The sequence below is a fragment of the Pan troglodytes genome, chromosome 21, assembly GCF_028858775.2.
Source record: "Pan troglodytes isolate AG18354 chromosome 21, NHGRI_mPanTro3-v2.0_pri, whole genome shotgun sequence".
Lineage (NCBI taxonomy): Eukaryota > Metazoa > Chordata > Mammalia > Primates > Hominidae > Pan > Pan troglodytes.
In genome coordinates, this window is record NC_072419.2 from 14,273,715 (window position 1) to 14,297,219 (window position 23,505).

The window sequence follows — 23,505 nt, forward strand, 5'->3', positions numbered from 1 at the left end:
TCACTTCATGTAAATGGCATCTTTTTCATTTTATTTTTCTGTTTGTGGCTTATATACAAATTGCAATCATCTTATATCCAGAAATCTAGTTAAATTTGCTTATCAATTTAATTAATTAATCTTTGGATTCTATTGGTTTTCTACATTCAAAATTATATTACTCAAATAAAGACAATTTTATGTCTTTCTTTCCAATGCTTTGACCTATTTTTAGCCATCCGGTTGTGTGGACCCTCCATGTATCATGTTCAGGAAAACTTTTGCAAGCAGACTGGTCATCTTGCTTCAGGGTCCATCCCAATTATACAGCTTCCAACATTTACTATTAACAGTGTTTGCTGTTCATACACATATATATAAAGTTCCTTTCTCTTTCTAATTTTCTAAGGGCTTTCATCATTAATATATACATTAAAATTTATTCAACCCCTTTTATTAAATAGTAAAATTAACATTTTTTTCCTTTATTGTTACTATTGATATTTACATTTATGGAGTTCAAATGTTAAGCCAAACTTGATTTTCCAGAATAAAACACAATTATTGTGATGTGATACATTACCCTTTAATTTTTTTTTTTCACTGAGCTTTTAATTACGACTTTTGCTTCTGTGTTCATGCCTGGGATCCAACCTCTAATTTTCTTTTCTTGTTATGTCCTTGTCCACTTTTGATATTAAAGTTATGCTGATTGCATAAACTGAGTCACTAAGTTGGGAAACATCCTTTTTCTTTCTTTGAAACAGTGTAAATGTTTTCTTACTTATGTTTTTAGTTGTTTGTTTCTAATGAATGATAAAATTCTCTGGGGAAACCATTGGCCTGGAGTTTTTTATGGAAATATTTTAGTCATATGTGCAATGTCTTTGGTAGTTATAGGCCAGTGGGGTTTTTTTTCTGTTCATTTTTCTACAAACTTATAATGTTTCATTTCCCAGGAATTTGTTATTTCATATGATATTTAAATGTATATAGTATCCATGTCTTATTTTATTATCCACAGAATATATTGATTTATTCTATTTAGTTGACATTTGTTATTTGTGCCTTTTCACTTTTGTTTTAATTAGTCTTGTAACTGGTTTATCAACTGCATTAAATCTTTTTAAAATATCAGTTTAGATTAGCTTACTTTCTCTATTTTATATCTGTTTTCTAGTTCGTTGAATTCTGCTCTTACTTCTATTATTCCCTTTCTTGTACTTTATTTCTGATATATTTTGCTAATTTTTAAGATGGATACTAAATTTATTGATTTTCTTTCTTTTTTCCAAAATATTCATTTAAAGCTATATATGAACTTTTAATTATTACTTCAGAAATATCCTATATACTTAACCTTGTATTAGATCAACTTTGCTCATCATATTTTTCAAATTTTCTTCATGCTTGTTGATTTTTTATATGATTATCTTATCAAATGCTTCTAGGAAGGTATTGAAATATCCATTATAATTGTGAGTATGCTTACTTTTTCTTGTAGTTCTAAGGCCATGTTTCAGGTGAATACAGTTAAAATTTTTCACAATTTCTCATGATAGAAAGTTTATCAATGGAAATTATCTCTCCTTATTTTAGGTAAAGTTTTTGTCTCAAAAAGTACTTTGTATACGTTTTTTCTGATTTTAATATAACTAACACTGATCTATGATCTATTCTTTTCCATTATCTTAGTTTCAAACTTTCTGTATTTCTATTGATTTTCTCCTTAAGTGGCATTTAGTTGGTTTTGCTTTTTTATTTTAATCTAGTTTCAATATAGATATCTTTTAATTAGAGCAAGTTGTCTTGAATTCTACTTTTTCGATTAGTGTTATTATAATTTTTCCTATAATTTTCTTGCATTTTTGTATTAGTCTGTTCTCATACTGTTAATAAAAACATACCTGAGACTGGGTAATTTATAAAAAAGAAAAAAGAGGTCTAATGGACTCACAGTTCCACATGGCTGGGGAGGCCTCACAATCAAGGTGGAAGACAAAGGAGAAGCAAAGTCATGTCTTACATGGTGGCTGGCAAGAGAGCTTGTGCAGGGGAACTCCCCTTTATTAAACCATCAGATCTCATGAGATTTATTTACTATCACAAAAGCAGCACAGGAAAGACCCACCCCCATTATTAAATTACCTCCCACTTGGTCTCTCCCATGACAAGTGGGAATTTTGGGAACTACAATTCAAGATGAGATTTGCGTGAGGACTTAGCCAAAATGTATCAATTGTCAATTCCTTCTCTTAATTTTTATTCTTTTTTCTTTGTTGTTTTAACTTAGATGAGATGCTCAAAAATCAGCTTATGAGAGTCTCAGATATTTTTGGTCAGATAACAGAGAAACTTAATATAGTTCCATGTATTCTCATTAACGTTCTTTTCTTCTTCCATCACATTATAAACTCAGAAAATGTTTTGATTGATTTTTAAAAACTGCTACAAGTACTAAGATCAGGACATAATTTTCTCGCACTCACATTGACTTTGAAGCATGATAACCTAGTGATTTTGAACGAATTAGACATAGCATAGGGCTCAGCAAAGAAATTATGTAATCATATGGTTTGTTATTGATGACATGGAGGACCAATGTGAGCATGTGACAGGTGTGCAGCTGCCCACCATCATACAAACAACCTTCCCAACTGGGAGTCAAGAATGTGCTTTTTCAGCTGCCCCTGAAGATAAGACACAGGGGGAGCGAGGTTTCACAGAGCAGATGCACCAAGAAGATGACTTCCATTCACAAGAACGCAAAGTTAGGAAGGAAGCACCAGAAATAATACATTATTTATAGAAGACATGAAGGATGGCAAAGTCAGTTCCCTTGGGGAAATGTCTAGCATCATCTCTTAGCATCCTGGATGTGAGTTGCTGGTTTCTGGGTTTCAGCAGTGGGTTATTTGTTGTAGCAACTCTTATGTTTTTTGTAAGTTTTTCCTGGATATGTAGCTCCTATCTCTGATCATCTAGCCCTCTTGGAAATTCTCTGAGCTATCAAATATCCTAAATACCCTTTCTGTGGAAGCCACTCAGAATGGGTTGTCTTGTTTGTCACTAGAAACTTCAGCTGATATAAGTGAACGGAAGCAAATAGGCAGCAAGATCTGTATTTCAGACCATAAGCAAAGGATAACAGAAATCCATCATATCAATTCCAATGCTACCCACTTTGAGTTCAGCTAAGAATTCAGATCAACTTTACTTGCATTATCTTTTATTTTTTTTGGCAGAGTCTCACTCTGTCACCCAGCCTGGAGTGCAATGGCACAATCTCAGCTCACTGCAACCTCCGCCTCCCGGGTTCAAGTGATTCTCTTGCCTCAGCCTCCTGAGTAGCTGGGACTACAGGTGCGTACCACCACACCCAGCTAATTTTTTGTATTTTTAGTAGAGACAGGGTTTCTCCGTGTTAGCCAGGATGGCGTCGATCCCCTGACCTCGTGATCCGCCCGCCTTGTCCTCCCAAAGTGCTGGGATTACAGGCGTGAGCCACCGTGCCTGGCTACTTGCATTATCTTAATGAAAAATAATTGTTTCTTCTAAAACTGTTACTTCTGGTTTTGCTGAGAATGCTAATCACTTAAAAATGTAGATGGAAGAAAAAAATAAGTTAGTGAAGTTGTGTGGGGCAGTAGATATGTTGAATTTAACAAAATATGTTTAAAAATTATGCAGGAAAAGATTTCTCAGCCTTATCACTATTGATATTTTGTACAAGCTAACCTTTATTGTGGGCAGCTGTCCTGTGTGTGTGGTGTTGAGCAGCATCCCTGGACTCTGTCCATTCAACGACAGCAGAGCCCTTACCAACCAAACACATCTCCACACATTACCAAACCTCACTTGGAGGTCAGAGAGGCAAAATTGCCCCCCTGCTAATAACCACTGATATCGAATGGTAAATATATAACAAGAATGCTGTCTGCTGCCCTTCCCATGCATATCACAATTATTGATAGTGCTTCCCAGCACTATTTTCTCTTGAATCTGATTTGACTCAGAACCCTTCTCCACACAGCACTGTATGCAGTTACCATTAATTAGGAGGAGCTGGAGTGTAAAACAAAACCCTATGGATATCCCTATTGTTGTTTACTCCTTGGTGAATGTCTGACTTTCCCAACTCCCAGTTCTGTGCTGTATACTCCTGCTAAATCAAAATTTGTCTGGGATCCAAATTTCTAACTCAAGTTGGAAAAGGAGTATTTAGGATTAATTGAAGGTGCAGTGGTTTGCCCATTACTCATTCTGCTTCTCCTACATATTCAGGTAATGAATGGGTCCTGCAGAGAAAAGTTTCAAGATAGTGGCAATGTAAAGACAAATTAATTTAAGCTATGTAGCAGTGGACTCAATATAACCGAGGACTGTTTCCTTGGGAGTGTTTGAAGAGTCTGGCAGAAGGAAATAATATAAAATCTTGCAAGAAAGTCTTGCAGGATTAATGATGGTAATTATTAATGTTAGCAGAGTGCCACCTCTTATCAAAACCTTATTACTTTTAATGTTTAATCCATTATTTAATTGTATAATAGACACCAGTTAAAATACATTTTAGTATGCTATATATATATGGACATCTTGCAGGTTTGTGAAACAAAGGTCTTTTTAAAGTACATCATCTTTAAATATTACCTTTAGTATCCCTTTAGAACATCCAAAGAGGTATTTTTGAAAGTTGGGAAAATAGATTTCTGCAAGTTGATCTCTTTAACCCTTTGAATCTTTTATGGCATATTTGCCATTGGTGTGAAGTATGAAAAAAGAGGTATTTGGGGCAGACCTGCATTCTGTATTAGACTCAGACTCAAATATAGTTGTCAAATAAAACATCATATACACTACTTCTGTGGTTTGCGTAACAGAAATCATCATACCCATTGCTACACTATTTACAGGAATATTAACCTCTTGACTTAGTATGACAATTACATCATATTTCCTGAACAAATATTTATAAAAGTTGAAGTTTCTTCACTTCTTTTTACTTACCACTTGTTTTACAAGGGACATTTCACATCTCTGTGCACATAATTCTTTGCTTTATTTTCACTATGATCAATGCTCAATATAAACTTCTATTTTTAATATCAAATCAATCAATCATTTGCACAAATCATCTGATAACTGACAAACTGCAGGTTTTCCAAGAGAAAGATGGCAGAAACCCGATCATAACAATCATCACAAAGCAATTATCATCTGCCACTGCTGCTAACCTGGGCCAGTCATCCCTCTGTATTGAACAATAACCAGAAGGACCAAGAGTTGACCTAGAATCAGTAGGAGGAGGTGGAAGGTCAATGGGTGATTGGGGAGCCAGCCTCATGCATTGCTTCCTGGCTTTTAGTCAAGATGGCCTACTGAGCCTTAAGAGAGGATGAAAAAGAAGAGAAGAAATGACAGAAGATGGACTTCTTTGACTTGTCACCGGCCCTGGTATATCCATAACTGATGAGAAGCACCTTTGGGTGTTAACATGAATATATTCTACATAAGACCCTCACTAACTAATTCCATGCAAATCAATTGAGTTATCACTATATGTATATATATATAATATATTATATATATTATATATTATATATAATATATTATATATATTTTATATATTATATATAATATATTATATATTTTTATATAATATATTATATATACATTATATATATATATTATACACACACACACACGCACACACACACACACAGGTATATTATATTTGCTGAAAGAGATAGACAATCGTCCCTGACTTCTCAAAGGTGAAATTCTTGTGAATGATGTTTGATTGTAATGATATGTTTTTTATAAAGCCATGAGGGGAAAGGTAATTTCTCATATCATTGTATGTATAAAAAATTTCAAGAGAGAATTACAAAGGTATAAGGTTGTCAAACCCCAGAAAAGAACTTCAAAAGATCCTTGTGGACAGTGTTCTCCAGTGTATATAGCATGTGTCTTACTGCCTGAGAGGGTCTTCAATTATGGGAAATAGTACTGAGGCTATTGGCTTAATAGAAAAGATAAAGATTGCTAGAATAAAATAAGTAAACCAGAAATGAAAATAAAGCATGTAAAACCAAAATGGAGTGCTGAAGATGGCAAGCAGAACAATGTGACAATGTGAGAAAAAAGGAAAGTATGCATGAATAATCAATAAATTATACATGGGACACTACTTATGAAGAATACCTGAATCTTCCAATGAATAAAAGGAAGAGGCTGGGCGTGGTAGCTCACGCCTGTAATCCTCACAGTTTGGGAGGCCAAGGCAGGAAGATCACAAGTCAGGTGTTCAAGACCAGCCTGGCCAACATGGTGAAATCCTGTCTCTACTAAAAATAGAAGAAAAAATTAGCCGGGCATGGTGGCGCACCTGTAATATCAGGTGTTTGGGAGGCTGAGACAGGAGAATCACTTGAACCCAGGAGGCAGACATTGCAGTGAGCAGAGATCATGCCACGTCACTCCAGCCTTGGTGACAGAGCAAGACTCTGCCAAAAAAAAAGAAAAAAGGAAAAAGGAAGAATTTTCCAACAGTTAGCTATTCAGCAGTGGAACAGTTGGTCGGCTATAACAGTGTGCCACCTTCAAGCAGAATCTGACTACAAAGTATTGTGGGAAAAGTTAATTATTTATACATTCTAAAATCCCTAACTTTAAAATTATATTATTACAACAAAATTCAATACACAGACAAGGGAGAACTAGTGTAGTCATATAAAATGTGGGAAAATGCACTATTGCCCTTGTACAGGCAAAACATTTTCTACATTTTACCTTAATGTAAAATAGAAAATTAGGCTTTTTAATCATTTTTCTCAATGAGGTCAACCTACAAAGATGGATGACCCTGAAGTCAATTTTCTTAACAGCTAATCTAAGTTAAGCTCATTCCCTTGTACAGAAAATGGCAGTCTACTGAAAAACTCACAAATGCATGTTGTAGTTAATGTATGAAAAAAGAGATGGACAATGATTAAGGCAATCAATGTGACTAGAATATGAGGCATCTCATTAATCATAGCCCAGCCAGATTTCAACATTAACAAAATGCATCATCTTTAATTTCATAGTTACCTTCCAATCCAAATAGAACAAAACATACAATTAAGTCATTTTAAATAGTTGGATTAGGTCATTGCGTTTTTTGGTCAAACCCTTTCCTTTAAAAGACAATGGATTTCTTCATAGGAAACTCCAGTTGGCAGGCCTGCTATTGAATACTGCCCACTGGTTTTTGGATCTTTCCTAAATATTAGAAAAATGCCCAACTCTCCTAAAATAGTCATTTATTTTTGAGGTAGTACTCTTAGAAAATAACATATAAGATTTTCCACTATTTCTAATATTAAGCTTTCAACATTTTATCATGGCATACTTGCTACTGGTTTTTTTTAAGCTACACCTAATTGGATTAAGGAAGTTCCCTTTTATTTCTGGTTTGTTAACAGTTTCTTTTACATATAGTTTGAATCTAATCATTCATGTTTTCTCATATCATCATATGATTTTCTCTTTTTGTTACTGTGGTGAATTGCACCTACTGATTTTTAAAATCTTTAACCGTTTATATATTATTAGAATGAAACCAATTTGATGATGATATGATTTTATTTCTGTAAATCACTGATTTTTAAAGATATTTTGTTTAAGATTTTCAAATCAGAGAGATTGGCCTGTAGTATTCCTTACATATATTGTCCTTGTCAGATATTGGATCAAGATGACGCTGGCCTCATGAAGAAAGCTGGGAAGTTGATGACTCTTTTCTATTCTCTGAAAGTTTATATATATGTATCTTTTTCTGTTATTTTTTTCCTTAACTATTTGATAAAAATTCACCAATAGTGAGATGTTACTATTTGAGAAAGCTGGATAAATTGCACACAGAATTCTGTAATTTTTTTTTTACAATTTCATATATGTCTGGAATTAATTCAAAGTGAGATTTTATTTTGAATTCACTAGGGGAGCATCCAAGTCTGGAGTTGTCTCCTCACCTCCCCAGTAGGTGAAATGTAGATTCTGTTTCTTTAATATGTGTGGGGGTATTTAAATTTTCTCTCTTTTCTCTGTCAATTTTAGAAAGTTTTGTTTTCCTATAAATATCTTTTCTTCTATATTTTTATATTTATTAGGACAAAGTTGTTCATAATTCTATTTTGTTGTCTTGTCAATGTCTGCAGGATCCATAATGATGCCCCTCTTCATCCCTGATTTTATTAGTTTTTTAAATGTCCTTTCTGTTTACCAGTCTTGCCAGTTAGGCATCATTTTATTTTTCCTCCCTGAAAACCATTTTTTGGCTTTGTTGATACTTTCTATTTTTAAGTTTCATCTATTTCAGTTTTTCCCCCCATTTCCTTGATTAAATTTAGTTGTTGCTCTTTTTCTATATTGGCTTTAATAACTCTTTTTTTTCTCTAACATCTTGTAATGGGTTCTTGGATTAATTTCAAGTGGTTCCTCTTATTTAACAAATGAATATAAATTTCCCTTCAACAATGACTTTAGCTGGATCCTGCAAGTTTTGTTATGTAATGTTGTTATTATAATTCAGTTCAAAATATTTTCTAATTTCTATTGTGATTATTTCTTAACCCCTAGGTTGTTTAAATAACATTTCTTAATATTTATGTTGCGGTTAATTTCTAGCTTAGTTCCACTATAGTAAATGGACATACTCTATATGGTGCATTATTTGAAATTTGTTGAGACTTGTTTTATGATCCAGGGTTTGGCCTATTTGGTGAATTTTCAATGTGTGTGGGAAATCGTGCACATGTATCAGTTGTTAACATAGTATTTTATATTTACAAATTTGGCTGTTAACTTGGCATGATTAATTGTGTTGTTCAGAGCTTATGTACCCTTCCTGAATCTTGGTCCTTATGTTACTCTGAAAGAGAGGTGGTAAAATCTCCAAATATGATTATGGATTTTTCTTTCTCCATAAGATCTGTCAATTTTTACACTAATTATTTTAATACTATGTAATTTTATAGCTATAATTTTAAAATTACTATATTATATCTTCCTGGTGATGTCACTAATCACCATTAAATATCTCCCTTTATCTTTTCTTTTTGCCCTGTTTGACACTAGTGTGTCTATACTAACTTTATTCTAGTTAATGTTTGTGTGATTTACAAACATTTTTCAGATGTTTTCTTTCACCCTTTCTACAATTTTTAAATTTAAAAATTTAAATTTAAATTTAAGGTTTCTCCTTTTACAAGTAACATTTTAATATTTATATTAGAGTATTTATAATATTCATATTGAATGGAAAATCTGATATATTTGAATTTCAACATTTTACTATTTGTTTTCCAAATTGTGTCCCTTATATTTTTCCTTTCTCAGTTATTCATTCATTAATTATTTGTATGCCAATAATATTGAAAATACAGGCAAATAAAAACAAAATTAATGAAAAAATAAGACTTACCAAAATTGAATTTTAAAAAATCCTTTCTGACAGTGGTTGCCCTGGGGAAAAAAAATGGAAATCTAAATAGACCTATAACCATTAGAGCAAGCAAATCAATTGTTTAAAACAAACCACAAAAATAAACACCAGACCCAGAGAGTTTACAAACAAATTTAAACTCACCTGTTTTAGAAAACAGAAAATGAAAGAATACACACAATTTGTTTTATGAGGTTTTAATGCTCAAACCAGAAATTAAATATATGAGAAAAAAATACAACTCAATTTACACTTATGAGCACAAGTGCAAAATTATATTTTATTAGCAAAAAGTATATTACATTACATTAATTGTATTATTCAAATTAAATATTGGGTAATTATTAATCTAATTAACTATTTAAAATTAAATAAAATTGTCATCTATTTTACCACTTTCACACTAGCATATTTAATATTATTCACAAATTAAGATAAAATTGTGATCCCAATAGATTCACAGAATGCATTTAATAAAATCCAATACCCAATTGTCTTAGTTTGTTTGCACTACTATACAAAATACCTCATCATTTGTAATTTATAAAGAATGGAAATTTATTTGTCACAGTTCTGGAGGATGGAAAGTCCAAGATTAAGGTGTCAAGAGGTTCTGTGCACTGAGGGCCCAGTCTCTGTTTCAAAGATGTCACTTTGAAGGCTATATCCTCACTTGGAAGAAGGGAAGGAAGGGCATAAAATGACCTCACCCAGTTCCCTCTAGCCCTTTTATAAGACACTAATTCATTGATGAGGGCAGAGCACCTTCATATCTTAGTCACTTCCCCACAGGTGCCACCTCTTAGTACCACTACAATGGGGAATAAGTTTCAACATGACATCTGGAAAAGACACATTCAAAGCATAGCACCAGTCTTTATTAAAAAACAAAAAAGTCTTTTAACAGATAAGTTCCATAGCCTGCTAAACCATAAACCTGATCACAGGTAATGATAAAACACTAAAACCATCCAATTGAAAATATAAACAAGATAAAGACATGTGCTATCATCATTACTATCAAATATTGTCTGAAGATCCCAGGCAAGCAGAAGAGAGAGAGAGAGAGAAATGAAAGATAAAAGGATTGAAAAAGAAGAAGCACAACTCTCCGTTATTCACAGACAATGAACCACAGTGTGATTGTGGACATCTAAGAAGTCCATGATCTAAGAAGTCACTAATGAAAAATGGGTATCTTGAATGATCTTTGGGAATTTCTGACAGATCCAACAATTTGACAGGTTTTCTCCAGTAGCAGTATTCTGAGACAGTTTGTTTACAGTATTATTGTGCTATTCTAAACATTGCAGTAATGGAAATAGGAACAAAAGGGTGATTAAAGCTTTAAGAGTAAAGGAAGATATTTTGAAAATGCAAGGATGTGTAAATGAAAGGGACATCTCTCACCATGTGATACACCAGCTTCCCCTGTCACCTTCTGCCATGAATATAAGCTTTCTGAAGCCCTCACCAGAAGCAGATGCCAGCTCTATGCTTCATCTACAGACTGCAGAACCATGGGACAAGGTAAAACTTCCCTTCTTTATAAATTACCCAGTCTCAAGTATTCCTTTATAGCAATGCAAAGCAGCCTAACACAAAGGCCTTGTATCCCTCTTCTGCCAGGAAATTTAAAGTCAATATAGTGTTCTGGTCAGAGTCTGTCTTAGTAGTGCAGGCTATTACTGTGTCATCAACATACTGTAACAAAGTCTCATCTTTTAATTGGAGGTCTCACAGGTCCTTGGCAAGTATTTCCCCAAAGATAGTTGGAGAGTTTTCGAAACCTTGGTGAAGCACTGTCCAATAAAACAGCTGTTAGGCTTTAGAACATGGTATTGTTATTCCAAGGCAAGCAGTTATTGGGACTCTGAATTCAGGGGAATACAGAAAAAGACATCTTTTAGCTCTAAGGCTGAAAACAAGCCAAACTTACCAGGCAATGTCATGAGTAGTGTGTAAGGATTGGGGACCGCTGGATGGATGTCTTCCATAATCTGCTTATTGGCCCTCAAATCCTGTATAAATGTATATTATTTAAGTCCAGGCTTCTATACTGGCAGAATAGGCATATTGCACAGGATCTGACAGGGTCTAATGTGCTCATATTGTAAGAAGGCAAACAATAAAGGCTAAATGCCCCACTGTGCCTGTTCTCCCTTAGTGTACTGTTTTAGGTTTTTCACTGTTACTCTAGCATAACCTTGACTCACACTGGGAGTGTGGTTTTCACTTTCCCTGGCCTCATCTGCCCAAGTTTCTGGACTCACCTCTTAAAGCAGTGTCCCCAACATTTTTGGCACCAGGGACTGGTTTCATGGAAGACAATTTTTCCACAGATAGTGGTGGGGAATGGGGGTGGTGGTGATGGTTTTGGGATGAAATTGTTCCACCTCAGACCATCAGGCATTGGTTAGATTCTCATAAGGAGCACACAACCTCGATTCCTTGCATGCACAGTTCACAATAGAGTTTGCACTCCTGTGCGAATCTAATGCTGCCACTGTTCTGACAGGAGGCAGAGCTCAGGTGGTAATGCTCACATCTTGCTGTGTGGCCTGGTTCCTAACAGGCCATGGACTGGTACTGGTCCATGGCCCAGAGGTTGGGGACCACTGTCTTATACCTCTTCCAGTGTGGGGGCATTTTCAATAAGTTCTCTTTGCAACAAGGCAACCTGAAGAACACAGGCTTTTTCTGGGGGCCCCTGAATGTTCATCCAATGCAGAGAAAAGGTAACTTAAGCATTTAATTTGGCCAGGAAGTCTTGTCCCAACAAACAAATAGGACATTCAGGCATGTATAGGAAACCAGCTTTTAAATGAGTTTGTCCTAGTTGAAAGCACAGAGTTCAGAGAAGTAATCTTGGCAGTATCTTTCAAAGACCCCAGCCACTTTTATAAACTCAAAAGAAAATTTAGACAACTGAGTGTTCAATACTGAATAAGCAGTACCGGCATCTACATAATACTTCAAAAACTCATTTTCTATTGTCATTGCTACCCAAGGCTCCATATGGGAAATACAGAAGGTATGGTTTGAGTCAGGAGAAAGACCTCAGCCCCATTCTTCCTGATCTGCTTCAAGCCCTTTAGACATCTGGGGAATTAGGTGAACTGAAGGCTAACTTTTCCCAGCACTGGGCTTTTGAGGCATGAGTAATCTTTTTTCCAGTCATCTTTCTGTTTTGAATAGGCACACTGTTTGGGACCTGCAGTGAGACAACCATTTTTATTGATAGTTTGGGGCCAAGGTGGTCCTACCTTAGATGATGTGCTTGCAGGGGTCCCTATCATGGTCTAGGGACTCCTTGAGTCAAAGCCTCAGCCAACAAGTCAGCTGTTTGTTCATTTTTCGTTTTTATTTCCATTTCTTCACCTGGATCAGTAAATACATTGAAAGCAATATCCACCAACTAAGACAAAGACATTCATGAAGGCCTGTCCACCTTTTTCAGCTTTTTCCAAGAATTTGTGGCACTTTGACTAACAAACCTCATGTATGCCATTTTTAAATTGTCTGGGGCTTCTGGATCAATATCCATGTATCGTCCAAACTCTTCAAAACCCCACTGTAAGAACTCTGAGAAACTGTCATTAGGTTGCTCTCTAAATTCCTGGACCTTACTGAGGTTTCTTTGGTTGGGCACCCCCTTCCACAGACCAGCCAAAATGCAATCCCAATCATGTTCCAGCTTAGGTCTATCTGCAGTGTTTACATTCAATCCTGGATAAAGGGCGGCACTGCAACTTAGGCAGCTGTTCTTACCAGATTGCTGGGTGAGTCAGCATGCAGTCAATAAGTTTCCTCCTGAGCTTTATCTAAACCCATTCTCTGATTCTCTAAGGTTAAAAATATGTTAAAAAAAATTTTAGACATTCGTCCATGTGGGGATGTGAGTACCAAATATTGAGGAGAACAGATTCTCTATCCACTTTGCGTCTTGCTGATAGGTGGGCATGTTGTTTTTCCAATTAAACAAGTCAGAGGTAGAAAATGGAGAGCGGACCCAAACAAATCCCATAGGTTGGCCTGTAAGCAGCATCAAACTCTTTTATGAGTAGTTGTAAGGGGAATTGTCCTCCCAGAGCCAAAATGGCATCCTGATTGAATTGAGTTCCCTGTCAGGAATGAGAGGGAGAGACCACTTTTGTTGCTCCTAACTCCTGACCTCTGTATGGTGAGGACTCCAGCTTAGGGGCCAGCAGAGCAGCTGCAGCTTCCAGGTGATAACACTGTGAGAACAGTATGCTTATTTAGTTGAACCACCAACGTATCATTATCTTTTTTCTTGTCAGTCAGCCAAACAGGTATTTTCCTTTGCTGAACAATGATTTTGCATTTCTTTTCCATTGGTTTATTTTGCCAAAGTAGAATAAAATATTATACATAAGGGATCTCTTCCCATTTCTCTTTCCTCTTGCAGTAAACTGCAGGATAGTACTGTAATCGAGGGAGCCTTTTAATGACCACTGCTTACCTGAATCCAGCATGTATTGTGGCCAGGCAGTATTACAAAAGAAAATCAACTTTTTGTTTGTTTGTTTCATGCACTTATAGACAAAACCTTCTGAATTTTGCAGGTTGCAGCCCAAAAGACTGCTTCAGAGAACCAAATCAACATTTCCCATTCCAGCCAAGATGTGCACACACCAAAACACAGGTACTAGTCACTCTGCTCAGTGCCGAAGTTTGACGTGGTGAGGCTGAAACTTGTTCCTGTTGGTCTCTAGCACCACTGATGCACTCAAGGTGGGGAGGAATGAGCTCCACTGGAAGTTCAGTAGGTGGTCCACAGGAAGGATGGAAGAGCAGATGGTCACTCTGAGTTAGGCTAGTGGAGCTTCCAGTAGCAATTCCTTCAGGGCTCACCAAATGTTACTAGCCATACAAAAAAAGAGAGTTCCCTGAATTAGGCCTGCTGAGCTTCTGCTAGTAATTCCTTCAGGGGATTTCCTCCATGGCCATAAGTATGCATAATAAGACAAAGATAAATAACAAGGCCTTCCAAAATCAAGTTCTAAATTTCAGAAATTTCACCCAAGCAATGCCCTTTATTCTCTTTCCAAGTGAATAGAAATCCCCTCAAACAAGGTCCTTCTTATTTCTAGGGAGGTTTGGCAAGACCTTGAAAGAGGCAAGAAGACCTCTAAGAAGGCCACAAAACCTTCAAGGAGGCCATAAGACTTCCAAGGAAGCAACAAGACCTTCTGAGAGGCCACAAGATCTCCAAGGAGGTCACAAGATCTGTCAATAGGCAAGACATCAGAGATAGCCGCTAGTTCGGTGGAACTGAGTGGCCACTTGGCTTGTCTCTGGGTCCATCCCAGTGGAAAGGGGGCACTGGGCCAAATGTCCACAAGGGGCTCTTGAATAGCTCTTATAACAAAATTTGTTATAGGACCAACATGTTTATATGCCCACTGCACAGTAACAGACCAATTACACTGAGGCAGCAGGGATGCAGCAGAGAAAGAATTTAATTATCGTAGGGTGCCAAGTGAAGAGGTGGAAGGATAACATCAAATCCATCTCCCCAAGGAGTTCTCAGCGGGCATTTTCAAGGAGATTGTGGAAGATGAGAGGCTGGAAAATTGGGATCATTGATTGGCCAGGGCAAACAGGATGAAATCATCAGAATGTGGAAACCGCATTCTTTGGCGAGTCAGCTTCTCACAAGGTTCTTCAGCCCAACTGGCATCAGTGGGGTCCTTCAGATCATCTGAGTCAGTAGTTTCATCAGGACCTGAAGGAATATCTCAAAGAGAAAACTTAATGTCTCATAATGTTCAGGTTGTTATCTATAGACCAGTTACAGGGAACTATAATCTAGGGTCCATGTGATTCCAGGACAATCAGCACCAAACAACTCCAAGGATGCAGGTCGGAGAGCAGGCTGACCTAATGATGAATGCTGGACATGGTGCAAGCTTGGTTTATTTTTGTTTCTTCCTTCGCTTCTTCCCTGATTAATTTTATAAACTTTATCCAGGTGGTTTCAACACTTGGATCCAGTAAACAAGGATATTAAAGAGATGAGGTATGCAGTCACAAAGAAAGATAAATAGGCCAGTGGAAAATACGAGAATCCTGGTCCTGAAACAAACACTTTGGTAGCTTAATATTGGACAGAAATGGCATGAAAGATAGTAAACAAAGGATGGCTTATGAAGTAAATCACAAAAGGACAACTTGCCTTACATTTGGAGAAAGAATAAAGCAAATGAGCAAAAAGCCTGGTGTTGTGGATCATCCGTCTAATCCCAACACTTTGGAAGGCTGAGGTGGGATGATCTTAAGCTCAGGGGTTTGAGACCAGCTTGGACAACATAGTGAGACTTCACCTCTACTAAAATAAATAAATTAATTAATTAGTTAATTAATAGCTGAGCATCATGGTGCATGCCTGTAGTCCCAGCTGCTCAGGGGCCTGAGGCAGGAGGATTGCTTGAGCCTGGAAGTTGGAGGCTTCAATGACTTATGATAATGCCATTGCACTCCTATCTGGAAGACAGAAGGAGACCCTGTCCCAAAAAAACAAAACAAAACGGAACAATAAACATTTACTGGATTTCAAGAGGAGACCAATCTTTACTTTTACATGTAAAAGTGATGAAATACATTATTAAGGAAAACATTGATAGATTTTGCTATAAAAATGTTACAAATTCTCTAGGTTAAAAACATGTAAACCAAATTGAAAAGAAACAAGCTGGAAAACCTAGGTACATGCAGTTAATGAAGTTTTTACTAAAAAGAAAAAGCATTCAAACTATTCTGGAGAGTGTACAAAGACCCAAAGCAGTAAATTTACAGAAACAAAATTTAAATGAGTACTGCACATAATAAAATATACTATGTCCCTTAAAAATACATGACATAAATATTATGTCATAAATGCTTCTATATTTGTTATAATGAAAGCTTCTTGATACAGAATATGCTCTGTATTAGTCCATTTTCACACTGCTATAAAGAACTATCTGGGACTAGGTAACTTAAAAAGGAAAGAGTTTACGTTGACTCACGGTTCAATATGGCTAGGGAAGCCTCAGGAAACTTAACAACCATGATGGAAGGCAAAGGGGAAGCAAGGCACCTTCTTCATAAGGTGGCAGGAAGGAGAATGAATGGAGGAACTACCAAACACTTATAATACCATCCAATCTCATGAGAACTCACTATCATGAGAATAACATAGGGGAAACCTCCATGATCCAAATACCTCCATCTGGTCTCTCCCTTGACACCTGGAGATTATACGGATTATAATTCAAGATGAGATTTGGGTAGGGAAACAAAGCCCAACCATACCATGCTCTTAATTATAATTTTTTCACTGCATCTTCCTTTCATAATATTGTTTCAAGGAAAACTATATTTTGAGTTTCCAGAAATGGAAAGGTGTGGCCAGAAGAGGCACAGGGTTTTAATGACTTACAGATTAGAGAAGAGGAAAATCACTGGAGGAGACAATGAAATTTAAAATTTTTCTTTGAAAGAAAGGGTTTTTTGGTGCATCTTCAACAGAAAATGCAACTACTCTTGTCAATCACTTTATACATGTTCTAAATTGTACAAACAGACAAGGACAATGCCACTTACTCCCGAGATTGTATGTATCTAGCAGATAGATTTTCTTCAACAGAAAATGCAACTACTCTTGTCAATCACTTTATACATGTTCTAAATTGTACAAACAGACAAGGACAATGCCACTTACTCCCAAGATTGTATGTATCTAGCAGATAGACAGGTAGCTAAGGCGGTGAGACATAACAAGATCTGAGCAAGCAAAGATATTTTCTTGCACAGGTTCTTGACCTAGAACATTATCCAGAGCATGTAATCCCTGACTGGGAAGCTGGCGTGGAGTAGAGCTTGGAGAATTTCTTGGTTCCAGAGTGGGTCACAGCCAAGTGTTACCCAGCAATTGTATTTTTATTTAGTTATAGACCCACAAGTCACTTGTATTCTTTACATTGCTAATCAAATCCAAAGCAGCCAAGATCATGCACCAGGACAGAAGTAAACAATGGCCTGTCACCTAAGGAGCTGGAAATGATGCCCCATTCAAGAGAAACTTTCACAACCCACCTCTAATTCACCAATGATCAGGATAACTCATGCTCTATTCTTCCTCTATAAAGCACATTGACTGATGAACACATGTGGTTTCTAAGCCACACTATAATGTCCATGAACTTCTGTTCTTACCTGTCTGGTTATTTGCTTACCAAGAATCTGTGTTGTTTATTCCCAAATTCAACTAGGTCAGTTCTTATGCTGTGATCGGGTAACCAAATTCAATGTTATATCCAACTGAAAAGGAATCATGGCATGCTAATTACCCTGATCTGATCACTATACATTATACATATGGAAATATCAATATGTGCCCCATGAATAGTCCATTTAAATAAATAATTAATTAAAAATTAAAATGAATGTTTGGGAATGATGCAATTAAATCAAGATATTAAAAATATTGTTGAAGATGAGGCTGGTGGGAAGCGTTATAAAAATCTAAAAGTGCTGTGCAGAAAGATTGCTCTTCAAGTATTTTTAAGGGCTCATTTCTCTTCAATCAAATTGCAAATGTTAATCATGGATCCCACATTTCAAATGTGGTTTGTGCTAAACGGTGATGTGGAACTCTAACAGGAAAATCTATCCTCAGAGAAAGCACTTAGGCCCTACCATGATAAACTGACAAATCAGTATTTATTAGTATTGTTTTTAAGTTAAAATAAAATGTGTACGATAAGCCTTTTGCAACACCTAATGAAACAACAGATCTTGGCAATGATGGATGTATGCTACAAACACTAGAAACATGTGGCAATTAAATTTAAATTAAATAAAAATTTTAGTTCCTCAGTCTAACTAGCCATATTCCACGTGCTCAATAGCTACCTGTGGCTCAGTGGCTACCATCTTAGAGTAGATATAGAGTGTTTCCATTTTCAAAAAAAGTTCCATTGGACACACCATTCTAGAACCAGCAGTTTGGAAATGACAGCATGTTAAACAACATCTTAGAGAAACAATCAGTGAAGTCCAGAACACTGGAAATTTTACAGGAAAAACTACACAGTTGATTTAACAAATTAATGACATTAAAAAGTACGGGAGCTGCATACATTAAAAAAATTTAATAAGCAGTGAATCTAAACACAATATAAAGACCTTATTGAAATCTTAATTTAGCAAACTAAATGTAAAGTGACATCTCTGACACAATTGAGAAAATTTAAACATGGACTAGGCATTAAAAGATCTCAAAGAATTATCATTAATTTCTAGGTGTGAAAAAGATATTCTGGCTGTGCTTTTTGTTTTTAATTTTAATTTTCTATTAAAGACACATGCAGATACAGAAATATAAAAGATTATACATAAAATGATAAGATATTTGAGACATGCTTTAAAATATTACAGGCAGAAGGAAAAGTGTGCATGTGAATGCATTTATGTGTAGATGGATGAAATGAGAATGGTGAAATACCTATAATTGTAGAATCCACATTGCTCTCTCTACCTTGAGATATGTTTGAATACTTCCATATTATACAATTCAAAATGTACACAGTATGTATATATATTTGCATCTGTGTGAGTCCATCTGTTGTAACTGATTTTTTAATTCACTATCAAACTACTAGGTCATATAAGAAGGAATCCAGTGTATAACCCCCTTTCCTGAATGCTGATCTCCAAGGCAAGGCCCAGTGAGGAGAGTTGATGGGTTCTCCTCCCTGAGCAAATTGTCTCCAGTCTCCTTACCAACCTCCAGCCAACAAAGGGCATGTGTTGGACATTGGCCACCTTAACTTCATTTCAATGTGACAAAGTTTGTTACAAACAAGATTGATTTGAATGTGGCTGTTAATAAATCATGGGCTGCCAATAATTACTTTTGATACTTTCATATTTTTTTGAAACTCTATTTCTGCTTTTGATGTCATTTAGTGTAGGTAGAAGCTCTATTTGAATTCTTCTTGCACTTCAAATTCTGATAGACTTATACATTTTAATGTAGAGGAGTTAAGCTAGTCATTCACTTAAGAAAATGATCCATTTGGTCTCTCTAATACCCACAAATAATTACCATTAGAAAACTATAACAATGAAATCACAGAGTTAGAATAACACCATGCAAATCCCAAAGAACTGAGGTATTAATATGAGAAATAAATAGCTACAATCTGAAATAATAAATCAATAAGATAAACCAACTATATCACCTGTATACAATATGTCTTAATAAATAATGTTATTGGAAAGAAAATGTATTGGCTGTCCAGAGATGGGACTTTAAGCTCTTCTCTTCCATCTCTTTGATCTTTGTCAAAGCAATTTACTTCCTTTTGATTCCATTTCTTTATCTCCAAAATTAGCAATGTCATATGTGATACTGGGATGGGGATGTTTTTAAGTATAATTTTTATATGCAGAAAAGATTATTCAGAGGCTCATTTTGCATTCAACCAAGTAATACTGAATTTACTAATACGAAAACTTCAAGAATCTAGTTTATAAGTTATTTTGTGTTTAGCTTGAAAATCCTATTCTCTAGCAGTGTTTAAAAGTGATTGCTTTTAAAGGACCTTTAAATAATATTGTTTTTATAAATAAATGTATTAAAATATCTTAAGCATTTTAACATTTTAAATATTTAGTAATTTAATTTTTACATATTTCAGTTAACCTCTAATTTATATAAATTTTATAAATTAAATTAAAATTTTGGTGAAACATCGATACTCTTAAATATTCCAATTCTATAAACAAAAAATTTAAATGATTGTTCAATTATAAATTTTAAAACTGGACTTCTTCTGTGCTCTACTAGGTTAAATACTCTTAAATATTAGAAAATTATAAAATATTAACCTAACACAGATTTCTTAATGAGATAATATTAATATTATGGTTTTAAATTTTCTAAACACTTTCTTAATTTTCTAAATCTCATTGAGGTTAAAAGTTACCTACTAAATGAGGAAGAGTGTCCCCATCCCAGTTAACTGACACTGTTCCCCATCAAAGATTTAGACCAAGTATAGTATTTGGAATTACATAAACTATTATATTATGCCATATAATTTTGGTTGATGCCTCTCCAGTATTGTTTAGGGTAATAAGGACATGGAGTTTTTGTTCAACAAGTTGGCCGGATTCTTACTGTAGACATGAATGGATGCTCTAAACTCAGTTTATAGTTGCTATATCAATTAACCCAAAATTACATGAAGGAGTGGCCACTAGTCCAATAAATTTCTGGATTCACAATATATAACAAAGTCTGCAGCTTCATCATGAGGTGATCTCATTTAAATTTTGCCATTTCTTTGCCTCTTAAGGAGTATACATGTCTTCTCCCTGGGCATAAAGAGCTCTAAACATGGTGAAATCCAACACTTCTATCACCCCTTATTCTTGGGACTGCACAACCATTATAGATTTTAAGTTACATCTTATTAAACTCTAAATGTCTGTAAGGACTTTATTTGACAATTCAATGATAATTTACATGGTTATTCCACTAACAAGAGTATAAACTCATCATTAACCTGAAGTTAAATAAAGTTGTACTATATCTAGATCTTCTAGAACGAATATATTTCTGCTATGTGACCTTAACAGTGCTGCCCACTTGAATTTATTTGGGTGCAGATAGTCACTAGTATGATGACATCTATAGGTATTTCTCTAAGTAAGCTCTGAAATCCTCCCACTGAAATACCAATATGTCAGCCAAATTCTCAATCTGCCTGCCGCACTCAACAATTGTACCCTGGGCACAAACTTAAATATTGAGGAACCTAAATGCAATGATTATAATGACTCTTTTTAGTATCCTCTGTTTAGAGTTCACGTTTGGAAAATTAGGGTACCTTTAAGTATTCTGACAATGGTACATTATCTCCAGACCTTAGAGGGAGAGACATATCTTTGTTTTCTTGGTTATACAATAACATATTTTTTAAAAAAAATTTTAAAGGAAATTAATGTAGCATATATGTTTATGCAAACAGCATTATTTTTAAATATGCTTATAAAAACATACACAGATTTTTGAGAAGCAGGGGTCATCTGGTCCCACTTTCTCTTCTAGAACTGGGAAGGCATGCTGCCTCCCAAGCAAGCAGACTCTGAGCTTGACTTCAGTGTTTCTGTAGGAAGAAAATGTGGTTCATCTACATGGCTGTTTCTGAGAAGGGAGGTGCTGAGTGTTTGAGGAGCTGAAAGAACAGGTCACACTGGAACCAAACTAAATACAAACATTAAAACAATGAGCCTCTGTCTGAATGCAGGTCTTCTGGCTCCCAGAGTGACACCTTAGCCAACCCATGTTCTGTGACTGTCCTGAGTTGCAGGGCTGAGGCAAGGAAATCATATCCACACTCACAGTTCTCTGCAGTATAGACTCAGTTCATTCTCTCTCTCTCTCTCTGTCTCACTCTGTCTCTCTCTCTCTCTCTCTCTCTCTGTCTCCTTCTCTCTCTCTTCCCACTAGAATATACACAAGAAACCGATACTCTTAAAACTGGATTATGACTGGGAGTCAAGACATGACCCCTGACCTTGCACACCAGGTAGCTTGAGCTTTGTTGTTTTTCATCCTTATACTAGAAGATTTCCCTTGTCAAGATTTCCATTTCTTTCCCTTGTCAAGATTTCCATTTCTTTCCCTTGTTGGGAGAAATTATCCACAATGTACGAGCAGGTAAATGGATTATTGCATGTTCATTGTTTACCAGCCCACCCAAGGAATATTTCATTCTCTAGGCCAGGAGTCAAGACACTTTTCCTGCAAAGGGTCATATGGTACACATTTTAGGCTCTGAGAACCATATATTCTGTCATGAGTATTCAGCTCTGCCTTTGTAGCACAAAATCAGCCATAGGAAACAAACAAATGGGTGTAGCTTTGTCCCAAAGGAACTTTATTTAGAAAACCAAGTGGCCAGTGGATTTTGGTCTACTGTAATTTGTCAACATTTGCTCTACTCTAGGAAAATAAACCTTACTTGATTTGCTATTTGTATCTGATCAGGGCCCAGCCTCTGTGAGTTTACCAGTTACCTTAATTAAAATATTGATCCTATAGAAGTGCAAATTACTTTTTTTCTGATTGAATAGACAGTCCCAAAGGTTATGATTTTATTGCCTAATAGCTCTTTAAACTGTTTTGTCTCTAACTTCAAAAGTAAAATTTTATTTTAATATGTCTTTCCTGATAGACTATACACACTCTTAATCCTCAAAGGCCCTTTGAACCAGGTACGTCATATTTCTGGATGAGTTATATAAGTGAACTATTGTTAATTTATACTAGTTCACTAGTATAAACTAGTGAACTAGTTAATAAGAACTGCACTATATCCTATATTTATATAAGAATCATAGTTTTATCTTTCTGACAACTAAATATTGACAATCTGGATTTGAGGCAAACACACCAGCATTCTATACATGATACCAAGAACAAATATCACAAGCATCTAGGAGGGAAAAAGGCAGGCATGTCGTGTGAAGCTCCTCCCTTCTCTTACCAGATAAGCTCATGAGTTTTCTATGAGATGACATTGGTCTTTTCTAGATTCCTGATGCCAACTCCTGGGAATTCCTATGTCTTTAGAAACAGTGGCTAGAAAAACACAGTTTTACATAGGTAAAATGAGGCAATTCATCAATAAAAATGAGGTAATTCACCAATATAAAGCTCTGAGGTATTTATTTTTCAGCTCTGCTATTTTACAGTAACTACTGCTTGTAGCAAAGATAATTCCTCAAAATCCTTCCCTTTTATGCACTCCATTCACATATAGGAGAGTTTGTTGAAGTGAAGGAATGATGGGCTCAATTAAGAAAAGGGACATATGCCAGTCATCTGAAATCTTTCAAGTTTGAAACAGAAAATAACGTTATTTTGATGATCGCTTTAAAAATGAGAAGAAATTTAATATAAAAATTAACTCTGAATTAGCCCTGAGTTTTACACACCATCAAGGTCAGATTAATTTTAG

The 23,505-nt window shown here is 35.6% G+C and overlaps 1 long non-coding RNA gene across 1 annotated transcript in view; it reads right to left on the reverse strand.

Moving 5' to 3' along the window:
* Positions 1-23,505, reverse strand: part of LOC129138189 (uncharacterized) — a 135,427-nt gene that overhangs the window by 62,560 nt on the left and 49,362 nt on the right. The window contains exon 2 of the long non-coding RNA XR_008541253.2: positions 9,446-9,486. This is a non-coding gene — a long non-coding RNA (uncharacterized LOC129138189). The remainder of the gene's footprint in view (positions 1-9,445; positions 9,487-23,505) is intronic.